At 40.3% G+C, this 15,333-nt stretch overlaps 1 protein-coding gene across 1 annotated transcript in view; it reads right to left on the bottom strand.

The window, feature by feature from the left end:
• The window catches only part of MYRFL (myelin regulatory factor like), a 116,250-nt gene that overhangs the window by 22,193 nt on the left and 78,724 nt on the right, over nucleotides 1–15,333 (bottom strand). The window lies entirely within an intron of this gene.

Raw genomic sequence — 15,333 nt, 5'->3', positions numbered from 1 at the left:
CACATACAGTTTGAGACCACTAGACAACTGTCCACAGCCCATCCAAAGACAGTTGGAAAACTCTATTGAAAACGGCTACATACACACACACACACATACACACCCAGCCTCAAGTTCATTCAAGATAAATCTGGGGGCTTGAAATTTAAAGTGGTCTTGCCAAACTTCTGGCTATGTAGTAAAACTGCTTATGTTCAATTTGCAATAAAATGGAAATATGTCCTTGTATTCCAAGAGAGAGAACAGAGCTGAAGGGCACTGTCAAGTTTCGAATCCAAAGATTTATTTTCAGTGGCTATTATGCTCTATTTAAAACTGATGTAAAGAAAGTCAGAACAGGCTTCTGAATGTTGATTTGTGTTTGCATCACTAAATCATAAGGAATGACTCCAGTTCTCCCTGGTAAAATATGCATCAAATTGCTCAAGTGAAGGAGGGAGGAAAGAAGACCTGGGCTTTTCTCTGAGTTCTGCCACCTGCTAGATGTGAGATCCTGGGTAAAATATAACAACTTCTCTGAGCTTCAGTTTCTTCATTTATAAATGAGAGGATGATTCTTGAGGTGTTGATTTCTGTCTTAATATCCCATAAGCTATTACATGCAATTTATATTTTAGCTTAAACAAAATTTAAAACAACAGCACTTAATTCTTCCTATTCAAAGAAAGTTACTGACATGTCAGAAAGAGCAAGAAAGGAGAGATCAACCAAAACCACAGGGATCCAGACACCCCTTCCCCCACCCACACACGTCAGTTGTCTTGGGAACATGTGTGTCTGTCTCTTAGCCATACAAAAATCCTGGAAAGCTCTCATCAACTCACACCCCAATCCCATGACCACTCCTCTTCCCCACCCCCCTCTGTTTACAAGTTTAGAATGTCATGGCACTCTTTGGGGCTCATAGAGGCTGGTCCACTGTTGTAAAGTGATGAGCTCAAGGCCAAAATAGAAAGACTGTTTTGTGGCTGGGGATCAAACTCAGGGCTGTGTGTCTTTGAGATTCTCATCATGCAAACCAAAGTTTTCTGGGTTTCAAACACTGTAAAGCAACCACTCAGAAAGGATTCAAAAGCTGAACGTTATAGATTTAAGGCTTAGTTCATAGAGTTTAAAGGCATACATACTGGTGTAAAACACACTGGTAAAGGTAAGTATATAGTCAGTTTAAGAATACTCTAATACCGTTATATAATGGTGTATAAATCACTTAACTCTAGCATAGAGGTTAAAGGACAAAAGTATTAAAAATAACTATAGCTTCAATAATCTGTTAATGGTACACACATAAAAAGAGGTAAATTATGACACCAAAAGCATAAAACATGGGGGGGGGGGAGTAAAAGGGAATAGTTTTGTATGTGATCAAAGTTAAATTGTTATTGGCCTAAAATAGACTGTTAAATCTATAAAATGTTTTATGTAAGCCTCATGGTAATCACAAAGCAAAACCTACAGTAGATACACAAAAGGTAAAGAGAAGAGAATCAAAGTATACCACTACAGAAAATCACTGATTCACAAACGAAGACAGCAAAGAAGGAAGAAAAGAACAAATGAACTACAAAACAGCTAGAAAACAATAAGATGAGCATTTAAAGAAGAATTAATACAAACTCCTCCAAAAAATGGAAACTCCATCCACTACAAACTCATTTTAAAAGGCCATCATTACCCTGATACCAAGGCAAGATAAGAACACTACAAGAAGAGACAATTACAGGTCAATATCTCTGATGAACATACATGCAAAAGTCTTCAACAAAATATTAGCAAACTGAATTCAGCAATACATTAAAAGAATCATATGTCATGATCAAGAAGGATTTATTCCTGGGATACAAGAATGGTTCAATATATGCAAATCAATCAATGTGATACACTCCACTAACAAAATGAAGGATAAAAATTATATGGTCATTTCAATAGATGGAGAAAAAGATTTTGACAAAATTCAACATCCTTTCATGATGAAAACTCTCAACAAATTAAGTATAGATAAAATATACCTCAACATAATAGAAGCCATATATGACAAGACCACAGCTAACATGTACACTTAATGATGAAAAGCTGAAAGCTTTTCCTCTAAGGTCAAGAACAAGACAAGACATGCCCACTCTCCCTGTTTCTATTCAGCACAGTACTGGAAGTCCTAGACAGAGCAACTAGACAATAAAAAGAAATAAAAGGCATCCAATTTGGGAAGGAAAAAGTAAGACTGTTTCTGTTGAAGATGATATGATCTTGGATACAGAAAATCCTAAAGACTCCATCAAAAAAATAGAACTAATAAGTGAATTCAGTAAAGTTGTAGGATGAAAAATCAACTTACAGAAATAAGCTATGTTTCCATACACTAATAATGAACAATTTGAAAAAGAAATAAAGAATCCCATTTACAATAGCATTAAAAACAATGAAAATACTTAGGGATAAATTTAACCAATGAGGTGAAACATCTGTACACTGAAAATTATTAGACATTTATGAAAGAAATGATGAAGACACAAATAAATGGAAAAATATCCTGTGCTCTTGGTTTGGAAGAATTAACATTGTTAGCATGTCCATCCTACTCAAAGCCATCTATAGAGCCAATGCAATCCCTGTCAAAATTCCAATGGCATTTTTCACAGAAATAGAAAAACTAATCATAAAATTGGTACAGAACCACAAAAGATCCCAAATATTCAAAGCAATTCTGAGAAAGAACAAGGCTGGAGGCATCACACTTCCTGATTTCAAACTATAATACAAAGCTATCATAATCAAAACAGTATGGTACTGGCATAAAAATAGATACATAGACCAATGGAACAAAACTGAGAGTCCAGAAATAAACACACACATACGGTCAATTAATATTTGACAAGGAAGTCAAGAATACTCAATGGGGAAAAGATATTTTCCTCAATAAATGATGTTGGGAAAATCTGATATTTACATGCAAAAGTAAGAAATTGGACCTCTATCTTACACCACTTACAAAAATTAACTCAAAATGTGTTAAAGACTTAAATGTAAAACCTAAAATTGTAAAACTCTTAGAAGAAAACATAGGGAAAAATCTCCTGTCTTGGCAACCATATTTTGGACAAGACCAAAAGTACAATCCACAAAAGCAAACAAACAAACAAAAGTGGGACTACATCAAACCAAAACTTCTGTGTAGCAAAAGAAATAACCAACAAAATTAAAAGCCAGCCTACTGAATGGGAGAAAATACTTGCAAGCCATATATCTGATAAGGGTTTAATATTCAAAATATATAAGGAATGCAACAACTCAATAGCAATAAACAAACAAACAAATATTCCAATTTAAAAATGGGCAGAAAACCTGAATAAATATTTTTCCAAAGAAGACATACAAATGGGCAACATGTACAAGAAAAGACACTCAACATTACTAATCATCAGGGAAGTGCAAATAAAAACCACAATGAGATATCACCTCACACCTGTTAGGATGGCTGTTATCAAAAAGACAAGAGATAACAAGGATCTGGAAAAAAGGGAATCCTTCTGTTGGTGGGAATGTAAATTGGCATAGGCACCATGGCAAACAGCTTGGAAGTTATACAAAAATTAAAAATAGAACTACCATATGAATATGATCGAGCAATCCCATATCTGGGTATATGTCCAAAGGAAATGATATCACTATCTCAAAGAAATATCTGCACCCCCATGTTCATTACAGCATTATTCACAATAACCAAGATATGGAAACAACCTAAGTGTCCATCAGTGGATGGATGGATAAAGAAAGTGTGTGTGTGTGTGTGTGTGTGTGTGTGTGTATGTATTATTCAGCTATGATAAAGAAGAACATTCTGCCATTTGTGACAACATGGATGGACCTTGAAGGTGTCATACTAAGTGAAATAAGTGAGACACAGAAATATAAGTACTGTATAATATCACTTATATGTGGAAACAGAGAATAGATTGGTGGTTGCCAAAGGCTGAGATAGTGGGGGAAATGAGGAAATGTTGGTCAAAATGTACAAATTTGGTTTAGGATGAATAAATTCTGGGGATCTAAAGTGCAGCATTTTGACTATAATTAACAACACTATATTATATACTTGAAAGTTGGTAAGAAAGTAAATCTTAAATGTTCTCACCACACACACACAAAATGTAATTATATGAGGTGATGTGTATGTCAGCTAACCTTATTGTGGTACTCATTTTGCAATATGTAAGTTTATCAAATCATCATGTTGTACACCTTAAACTTACCCTGTGCTGTATGTCAATTTTATCTCAACAAAGCTAGAAAAATTCAGCTGTATGGGAGGATAGTTTATTTAAATAAAACAAGATTGGACGTGAATTGATAACTGTGGAATCTGAGTGAAATGTATAAATGTTTCATTACTATTCTCTCTCATTTTGTATATGTTTGAAATTTTTCATTAAAAATGTTAAAAAATAGGGGCTTCCCTGGTGGCGCAGTGGTTGGGAGTCCGCCTGCCAATGCAGGGGACACGGGTTCGAGCCCTGGTCTGGGAAGATCCCACATGCCGTGGAGCGGCTGGGCCCGTGCGCCACAACTGCTGAGCCTGCGCTCTGGAGCCCGTGAGCCACAACTGCTGAAGCCTGTGTGCCGCAACTACTGAAGCCTGCGCGCCTAGAGCCCGTGCTCCGCAACGGGAGAGGCCGCCGCAATGAGAGGCCTGCGCCCCGCGGCGGGGAGTGGCCCCCGCTCACTGCAGCTGGGGGAAGCCCGCGTGCAGCAGCAAAGACCCAATGCAACCAAAAATTAAATAAATGAATAAATAAATTAATTAAAAAAAAATGTTAAAAAATAAATCACAAAACAAAAACAAAGCGAAAAAAAAATCTCTTGACAAAAGCTGTTCTAAATTTTCTAATTCTGGTATAGATTTTCCTTTACTTCTAAATTTGTTTTATAAAAATAAGGCAGAAATCGTGAAGATAAGAATGACTTTCTATGGTTCTAAACCATAGTAAATGTCACATGACTATTTACTGTGTTTAGTAGAAAGCCTTATAGTAGAATTATAACTGTAATATTTAGAGTCGGTCACATGGTTGGTCGATGTCCACCCAGCAGTCCAGCACAGGTTCCCAGCCATCATCTCTGACTCCTTCCCCACAGGAAATCCATCACACAGTGCTGTCAGTTCAACATTCTAAATTTCCTGAATCTACCTACTTCTCTCCATCCTCACTGGCACTACCATACCTAATAATATTTTTAATTTTTCTTGGCAACTGGCTTCCTTTTTTCCTCCTTCTTTTTAAAAAATGTTTGCTTGATACAGTAATTTGTGATTTAGCTCAAACCAAAGCAGACAGTGGAGAATGATATTAATGTCCCCTCTAAACCACAGTCAGTTCTTTCTGCCATGTCTCCCCACAGGACTTTTAATGCTGCTAATGGCATATAAGCGATGGCTGCAATTGTCCAGTTATGTGTCAATAATGATGAAAAGCCAGCTCTGATTTCTGCAACTCAAATATGCCAACACCATACATCTTCCAGGTAGATTCAACGGGCAAGAAGATAATTCATGTGTTTTCCTATCTAAGAGGAAATAGAGGTGGAGAGGGAATTTACTACTACCTTCCTGATAGTAATGATGGCCCTGACTTTATGGATCCAATCGGAGGTTACCAAAAAAATTAATTTCTAGGACATGTTATTGGGATTGCTTCTTATTAAAAGACTTCTGATTTCTTGTCCTCTATCATCACAGTAAAGTCAGTACAAATATGTTCAAAAACATAATCTAGAGTTTTCTGAAAATAACCTTTTCAGTGCAAGTGGTAAGGTCTCCATGGGTTCTTTTAACCACGAATGTGCACCTAGATGTCTGAGGAACTTTTTCTAAGTGTCCAACTCGCAGATAGAGGTTCGTATTCGTTAGGACAGAGAAGGGCATAAGGCTGGGGCATTTTGAAAAGCTTCCCCATCTGACACCCACTGTTGGTTAAGAACTATTTTATAATTGAATCTAATTTAATTAATCAACTCATCCAGTTATTATTAACCATTTCAAATGGGATCCACTACCTCAACTAAAATGTAGCTTTATAATTGTGATGTAAAAATGATTAAACCAGCTTGCCACCAAAAATTGCTCATGAGATTGGGTTTGGGGGCAGTGGCCACTGCTTCAAATCACATGAGAATTTTCACCCACTGTTTAAAAGACTTGCTTTGGGGTGAGGGGACCTATGGACAGCGTGAGCATGTTTTTTGAAAGGACACGTAGGGCAGTTTGTGAAGTATAAGTGCACAGGAAGACAACAGGGAGGTGTTTGTGAAATCAGAGACATTATTTAGCTTAGAGTGTGTCTCTGTTGAAGCCTCTCCTTTCACATAGCCCCCTTCACACGCTGTGCTCTAATCATATTGAACCTTGTGCCGGTCACAGAACATGGATCATGTATCCCCTCGTCTCTGGCCGCTCCCTCTGCCTAAACCAGCTGTCCTCCCTCTCCGCCCACCTCCCTTTCACTTGGTGTCATGTTTACCAGTGTTATAAACCCCTGGAGACACGGCCTGCCTCTCGTCCACAGCGGATTCTCCGGCACAGGGCAGTAACACAGGACAGACTTGAAGATTAAATGAGTGAATATTCTCACAGGGGTGATGCATGCCCTGAGGCACTCATAACCTTGCTCTCTGGTGAAATTGAACAGACTGGCCAAATGTCCAGTTTATTTTTTTACCTGAGGTTTTCCTCAGAAAAGCAAAATCTGTATTCCAAATTCCCTTTCCACGTTAGGAAATTCAGGTGAATTAAGGAAAGAAACACTAGTGCTCAGCATCCTCAATGCGATGGGCTAGTGACTCTCTTGTAACCCGCCACATGGCCTCCACTGATGGAAACAGATGACCGTCCCTTCAGTTCCCCTTCATCCCCTAGGAAACACTTAGACTCTGTAGAAGGCAGTTTGCAAGCTCCTGGGTCCCTTGCAGGACTGACGATAAATGAGCCCCAACGCTGGGGGGCGGCCAGGCAGGGGACTTGATTTCTCCTCTCTTTGGGAACTACAGCTTGTCCTCCGTCCAAAAACACTGAGTAAGGGTAACAAAGCCTGAGAGCAAAGAATGCTTTGAGAAGTTGAAATAGGCTCTTCTTTCTTTTCCAGTGAGAGTCACAGACTTGAAAATCTCTCCTTGTGGCATCTGATGTTGCATGGACTGATGTTTTTATGATAAAATCATGGGACTAAAACAGCCTGTAATTGAGTATTATGAAAGTGATTGTCAAAGGGAGAAAATCTGTCTTTTAGCCAATGGGTGTGCCTGGCAATTGTTTAGGCTTTGGATAAACTCAGCTTTAGATCTTTGTCCAAGAGTTTATTTGTGGACAGCTCACCAGGCCTTGACATGGATTTAAAAAAAACTAGAATCCTCAAACCAGAAAAGCAGGCTGCTGAGGTGGTGTAGGAGCTCAGACTTCAGCTGAACTTCCCACAGATCCCTGGAGGTGAGCTTTCCCTCCCATGCAGAGTTCTCTTGCAAAGACGACAACTCCTGGGCTCATTTCCCTGGATGTTGTATTTTGACCTCTGTCTTAAATGGGGAGAGTACAAGTTCATAAAACTGTTTCAAATTATGTGTTTTAATTGTTGCCCTTTGTTTGCTTTAGAATTCTTGCTTAATTTTTGTTATCTCAGTTTAAATGTAATTTTCTGTGGAAGGGCTTGAGTCCTTTGAGGCAAGTTTCCAGTTGAACTAACACGTGGCACCGTTTATTGTAATTCTTTGATTTCTTCTCTTTCTGGGTGACCAGTGAGCTCCTTTTGAGGGCAGTGTCTTATGACTCCTCAGGGCCAACTCAGTACCTGGCACATGTAGCTCAATATTCAGTTAATGAACAGAATCAATAGTTCTTTATCAAGCACCTATGATGTGCTAACCACTGTCTTAAGTACAGGGAGAAAACAATCAGATAAGGTAGACAGGATCTCTGCCCTCATAGAGCATGTTTCCTAGTGGGGAGATTGGCCAAGAGCAAGTAAACCAGAAGTATATGATATAGTTTTAAGTTGTAATTAGCACCAGGAAGGAAACCATTGAAATAGAAAATAATTGTTACTATCTTAAGCCATTGGTATAGATTTGGTCTATTTTATCTTTGAGAGCACTGGGAAAAAATAAAATAACAGCATCAAGTGGAAAAGTATATTCTCATCCTGAAAAAGACAGGTAACCCAATGGAAAACTGGGCCAAACAATTCATATAAGGAGAAATCTAAATAGCTAACATAAGAAAGAGATGCACAACTTTGTTACTCATCAGAGAAAGACAAATTAAAACAGTAAGATACCACTTTACCCCAATTAGAATTGAAAAATTTAGAAAGTCTGATAATGTCAGGTGTTGATGAGGATACAGAGAAGCAGTCAGCCTCATGTGCTGCTGTTGTGAGCTGGAGCTGACCAACAATCTGACAGCATTTCATAGAATTAAGGCTGTGTGTATCCTATACCCCACCTCCAGTATGCGTGCCAGGGAAAACCTCCCACAGATTCACAAGGAGGCCTGTGTGAGAACGTTCATCACTGCAAAGTTGTGGTCAGCAGAGCTGGAAGAGGCCATCACTCGAGGAGGAGAATGTAAGGACATATGCCGAGGAATTCCACGTATCAGACTCTGAGCAGATGTATATAATTCAAAGAAATTTAAGACATTCAAAAACAACACTAATAATGTTCCAGAAATCCTGACTATCCAAGGATATATATGATACACATTAGCGTGGCTGCCATTGTTGTGGGGAGCTGGATGGAAGAGGAAATGGGAATGCAGAGAAGAAAAAATGTAATAAAAAGAGCAGTACAAAGAAGAGGGTAGTACCTCCACTCTAAAGTTCCAATAATAGAGATGAAAGAGGAAAATCTACTGGAGAAAAAAAAAAAAAAGAAAGGGATTTCACATCTTGAGAGCTACCACTCTAGTTCAAAGTTTCTTTACTTACTCTCAGTGCTCTTACTCAGTTTGAGTAGCTTGAAGGCAGTGACGGACTCTGAATATCTGAGACCGAGCTCAGTAGACTGGGAACTTAATGGATGAAGCCCAAGGGAACTAAACTATACCTACAGGGAGGAAGCAGTTCTGACCTAGTGGCCACATTTCACAGATGAAGAAAAGTCAGCATCATCAAAAAGGGACTGAAGTATCCTTAAAGACTTTATAAGAAATTACTAAAAAAATAGTCTCTTTGAAGACTTTGGCATACGTTCAGCCATTTTAACTAAATTCCACTTTGGTAAATAAAATGTGAAATTCCAGGTACTAAATCAGTGAAGGCCTGAATAAACGGGGCTATCTGATTTTCAAAGCATTGCCACCACCTTCTGACACAATATTTAAATTGCAGTTTTAGATGTCTGGAACAATGATTCTTTTCCCAACATTTTATTACTAAAATTTCCAAGCATACAGAAAAGTTTTTAAAAAATTGTAGAGTAAATGCCCATATACCCCCAGACGTAAATTCCACAATTAGCATAGTGTTCTATTTCCTTTATCACACGTCTCTCCATCTGTCCATCCATCAACCCACCTTGTTTAAATGCATGGAAAAAAATAAATAGCAATTACTTTTTAAGAAGACATAACTACAAAAAGAAATTTCCCAAGAAAACAATAAGTGGCATATTTCTCTCTAAAATTTAGAAACAAGAGAATTTTCTCCCTGCTGCCAGTGTAAGAAGTTCCTGGGAAAGAAGATGATCTACAAACAGGTGATCAGTTGTTAAAATATCCAGGGTTGGTTTTAATAGCATATTAACTCTAATCCTTCGGCTTGGAGTCAAATCAATCAGTGAGTGCAACGGGGAATACTAACCTCCTGTGGGGAACATCACTGCAACTAATGAATGAATTTTATTTCCTCTCTTGATGAGAAAAGAAGGGACTTTTAAACTAACTGCTGAGTAGGACCTTTAAAAAAAACCCATTTAGATTCTGGGCTGGCTATATGAACTTAAACGAATATAATTTTTTATAACTCAGTTTTTCTATATTTAAAAATGAAAAATAGTATTTGTCACTCTATAAAAAAAAAATAAGTCATTTCAGAGACACCCAAAGTGGTGGTATCTTTGAGCGGCACCTGAAAAAAATTTATTAATGATTAACCATTTATCAGTTATACTATGTTGTGGACCTAAAAGTTGTGGTCCTAAGAAGATTTGCATTAAAAAAATTCATTTATGAAAGCAACTGTTTCATTGGGGGAAAAAGTGATTAAGGTAGAATTTCAACTCACCATACTAAAGTTAGTTTACTGCAGAACTGTAAAGAATAAAATTTTGTTTTGAATAGCTTTAAAGATGACCTTATAATCCCCCAAACTGGCTGAGCCAAGTTCTGGACAAACTTTTATCTGATGCTGAAATTCATGCTCTTAAACTGGTGTGCCATATACTATTAGGGAATTTTTAATCGTCAAAATCAAAGAGATCTTGGTAAGGTTCATTTTCCTCCCATCTCCTCCATCTCCTCCCCATTTCCTTATTGATCCTCTCTGCCCACTTGGCTTTTTGACACTGTGTTTGCCCCATGTTCTCCTCCTACCTTCACCCAATCCTTCAGCCTTCCCAGGGCCTCTCCTTCTCCTATAGACCCTCCTGGAAGTGTTCTGCTGTCTTTAGCCCTCTTTGTTTCTCATCCTATATGAACTTGAGCGCCTGCAGGGCCAGGCAGGTAACAGGAAGCAGAGATGTGAGGCTGCCCAAGCCCCTCTGGGGGAGTCGCTCCTCAGCACCATGTCACCAGATCTGATATTTCAAGGGAACGGGAAATCCAAAATTTGTGTGAAGATCTCCTAATTTTTAAAGGTAAGCAACACATTTGAAAAATTTTAAAACACCGTGAGGGAAAGATGTCTGCAGGCCAGACTGGGCCACAGGCTTCCCATCTGTGACCTGCGTCCATGACCTTTTCCTTATGAATTAATATCTTCACCCCTGTCTGTAGCTCCCCCTTGACCCCCAACTTCTGTCTCATGTTCCACACTCCCAGTCACCTCTGGATGTTTTCATCTGAATGTTCAAGCTGACATCTCAAACTCGAAACTGAACCCATCTTTTCCCCTAGAAAACCACTTCTCCTTCAAACTGCCTTATGTTGATAGAACCACGTCTCTTCCTTTCACTGAGATTCAAAAACTCATGCATTAACATAAAGTCTTATTGAGAACCCACGAGGTATCAGATACTGTTCTAAACAACACAGGGTTGACGAGGCACATTCTCTGACCTCAAGAAGCTCACAGTGCAGTGGAGGAGACACCAAACAGAGAATGACAACACAATGTGATGGATACTCTAGAAGCTGTCTATCCAGAGGCCTAAGGCAGTGTGAGGACAGGAGCAATCCAGCCATCACAGAATTCATTAACTCAATCAACCAAGATATGTTGAATTCCTCCAGTACTCTAAGCCCTGGGGTTAACACCTCATATAAAGTATTGGAGGTACAGTTTTGAAAAATATAGAAGATTTTTTTGTTCTCATACAACTACCTGGGGAGACTGGCAAAAAACAAGTAGGCAAATAAACAAGATCATTTCAGTTAGGGACAGAAGTCTCCAGGCTGCTGTGAGCAAGTTTGCAGTGTATCCCCTGCACAGAGACCCAGCTGAGGGGGAGGATGAGGTCTGCGCCAGCCAGAGGGAGCTCCTTTTTCTCATTACTGCAAAGGCACTCTACACCCTCGCAGTGGCCCTGGATCTTACAGAGTGAAATCGAGTGCCATGGAGACTCTTTTAGACAAGGTGGTCAGGGAAGGTCTTGCTTTGCAATCCAAATGATGAGATCATCTGAAGGGAGAGTCTTCATGGCAGAGAACAATCAACAGAACAGCTCGAGGCAGAAACAAACTTGGAGTGTGAGGAACAGAAAAAAGGCTGGCGGGGGAGGAGCTAGGAACAAGACTGTGCCTGTGTGTGCAGATACATCATATTCTGAAGGTGTTTGGGGGTTGGGGGGTATGAGTGTTAGGAAATGAGTCAGAAAGAGAAGATTCCATCCAGATTGTGGAGGGTTATAATAATAAGCCAATGAAGAGCCAAAACTGGGAAAGGGAGATTATAAGATCAGAGATTCGTTTTGTTTTGTTTTGTTTTTAAGGAAAATGATTCTACTAGCAGCTAGCAGGTCAGTTAGGAGGTTGTTATAATAGCTACGGATAAAAATGGAGAAAATAAAGAGAATAAAGAAGGAATATGATATACAAGAGATAGCACCCAAGTAAGAACAGCAGGACTTGTTGTCTAACTGGACCCCGTGGGTGAGAAAAAGGAAGGCTTGGGAGGCCTCTTGTGATGCTCTCCTCACTGCCGCCAGCCACACCCTCAGTCCCCACGGTCCACCAATGTCTTCCTTCCCTTGTCTCTCAATCTCCCCCCTTCCTTTCCATCTGAGAACACTTGCCTAGTCTCCAGATAGCCTCTCTCCCTCCTCTGAACTGATGTGGCACTTTATGCATCCCATAGATTTATTACATCTCACGTTGTAACTTAGAGCATTATTTCTTGTGTACCTGTCACATCATCCTGCTTAGACTGTCAGCTACTTGAAGACAGGAACCAAGTGTTATTTACCCTTTCATGACTCAAATAGACAATTCCTGCCACATTATGATTGCAGGAAAAATAGAATCAATGAGTAAAAAGTAGCCACATACTAGGTTATGGCAGGGTGGCTTGTGACATGCAGTCTTAAAAACACGCACATACAGATTATTCAAGGCTAGTGAACCATAAGATGAACCTCATCTTTACATAGACTCGGTTGTGCATTTGTTTAAGGCAGTTCTTACATTTATTGTGTGCATTCTTCTTACACCAAGTACACCTAATAATAATGCTCAGGAAATCTAACCACCTGTTCCCAAATAATCACAGAAACAAATTTTAAAAGTCGTCAAGTAAAGAGATAGATGAACACGCCAAAAAGCAGAGCCCCAGTGGTCGAATGCAGGAGGAGACAAGGGTGTCCACTCTAAGGCCCCCTTGCTCTCAGTATCAGCCCCGAGTCCTTTCACTACCTCCCATGGCTGAGCTTTCACTGGGCCACGCGAACCATGAGAAATTTATGAGAAGCAGTAAATCACCCCGTATAAGAGAAGTTTATCTTGCAAGGTCATCTCTCCTGTTAAGAAGAGAAAGAAAAGTGGCTTGTACCAACTTTGGCTGACATCGCTGATCTCCAGCGTTCGCTGGTTGTATGGACAGTCTGTAAAGATCCAGCCATTCTCTTTCCTATTTCGGTACCACGTTGCAAAGTACATGTGGAAATGATACAGTAGTCACGGAGCACAACATTTTAACATTTCCACGTTCTAGTTTGCATTTTAGCTTCAATGAGAATTTCCTTATAAAAAAGAGACATCTGGGGGAAGAGAACTGGAGTGCAGAGGGAGAGACTGTATCTTAATTGGATCTCCACCTGTTACTATAGCACACAAAGCCCGGGAAATCCTAGCGAAGGTCTTGAAAACCAACAGCCCTGGGCGCGGCAGTCAAGGTTGCCACGGTGCCCACGTGAATAAGGAAGAGTCCAGGAAAGCAAGAGGTTATCTGTACATCCTTCTTATCAGTGAACAAAGAGCATGGGACAACAGGAGCCACATACCCTGCGTTCTTAATGAGAGAATAAAGGGTATTCTGGGAAGTACTTATAACGTAGAAGAGGGATATTCCACAGTGTTGAGGATTAAACCAGCAATTGAAGTCTATCCACAGAAGTGAGCCAAAGAAGAAAGCCGGCCTTCGGAGTATGGAGGTGTGGCCTTAGTGACGTCACCATAGATTGTATCACTACAAGATCCTGTTACTAAGAGAATCGCCCCTTTTCCATTCTGGACTCCTGTCAGTTTTACTTATTTATAAACTCAGTGCCCCCTTGGCATGGACTGCTCCTCAGGTGATGAATGAACCTGGCTGCCTGGAACGGGAATGCCACCCCCGCTTTCCCAGGTCTCTGCACTTGGCTCCCTAGGAATGAACTTGGGGTGTAACCTCCCCTGGGAAAGTGAGGGGTTGGCCCTCGGAACTCCTGTTGCTAATCATCTTGACTGTCTCCCTTCAACTCACCTGGGAACGGGAAGACACTGGGCCAGGGGAGAACTAATTATTTTGCTGAACAGTGACAGTCCTAAGGCCCCGGGCAGGCGTTACCTACACAGGAAACATAGAAATCTCCTTCCTGAGTGTTCTAGGGAAGGGCCACACCCAGAAGTGATACAGCTGCTACCAGATGAAACGCCAAGAGCCCCACCTTGGCAGCCTGGTGACACACTCCCAAGGCCGTACCCTGAGGCTGACAGCTGTGCCTCTGCTCTTTTCTCTCAACCTAGGAAGCTTATGAAAATGCAAGAGAGTGAGGGTGACTTTATTTTACAAATACCTCTGAATATATTTTATATTTTAGTATATATAAAATAGTTTATATTTTAAGCAAATTACAAAAAAAACTTTAGTGTTTTATTCTTAAAAATAAATTTCTGGGGAATTCCCTGATGGTCCGGTGGTTAGGACTCAGCGTGCTCACTGCCGGGGCCCCAGGTTCGATCCCTGGTCTGGGAACTAAGATCCCACCCGCTGCATGGCATGGCCAAAACAATTTTTTTAGTTAAAAAAAGATAAATTTCTGATGGTAACACCTCTCAAGTGAAGTGATAGCCTCGGTGTGAGAGACCAAAGAATTTCTTCTGTGGAGGACGTGGTCCTGGGAGACAGGAGGAAGTAACTCGACTTCCGCCACTCGGCCCTTGCGGCCCAGTGAGCAGGCCATCCAGTGCTGTTATCGAAGTATTTGCTGTCCAAGAGCTTGTAGGTAGAAGACTGTGGAAGGGCCCAACATGAAGACATACCCTCTACGTTGCTACTCCAAGTGTGCCTTGCTGACCAGCAGGACTGGCAGAATTGGCTTCACCTGGAGACTGGTTAGAAATTCAGGATCTCAGGTCTCACTCCATTCTTGCTTAACCAGAATCTGCATTTTAATAACTCCCCTACTGATTCGTGTACACTTTGAAGTTTGGGAAGCACTGCCCCAAGGAACTGACAAATTACGAATCAGTCTCCACTCAAACATCTCTACCTACTGCCCTGAAAACCCCATGCCTATCAGCCTTCCCTCCATCATCAAATATAATAATGTGATGTAAAGCAAATCAGCCGCAGAGTGAATTTGCAAACCTCGCAAAAGATGCAGAGTTTCACAGAATTAATAGACATGATCTCGGAGAACCACTCAAATCACAACCAAAGCATCGGCAAGCGAGGAAATGGCAGGCTTAGACTCCTTAACAAGCGAAGAGGAAAT

This window comes from Balaenoptera musculus, chromosome 10 (assembly GCF_009873245.2).
Source record: "Balaenoptera musculus isolate JJ_BM4_2016_0621 chromosome 10, mBalMus1.pri.v3, whole genome shotgun sequence".
In the NCBI taxonomy this organism is placed as follows: Eukaryota; Metazoa; Chordata; class Mammalia; order Artiodactyla; family Balaenopteridae; genus Balaenoptera; species Balaenoptera musculus.
The sequence above is the reverse complement of the archived record's forward strand: the minus strand, read 5'-3'. Positions and strand labels throughout refer to the sequence as shown.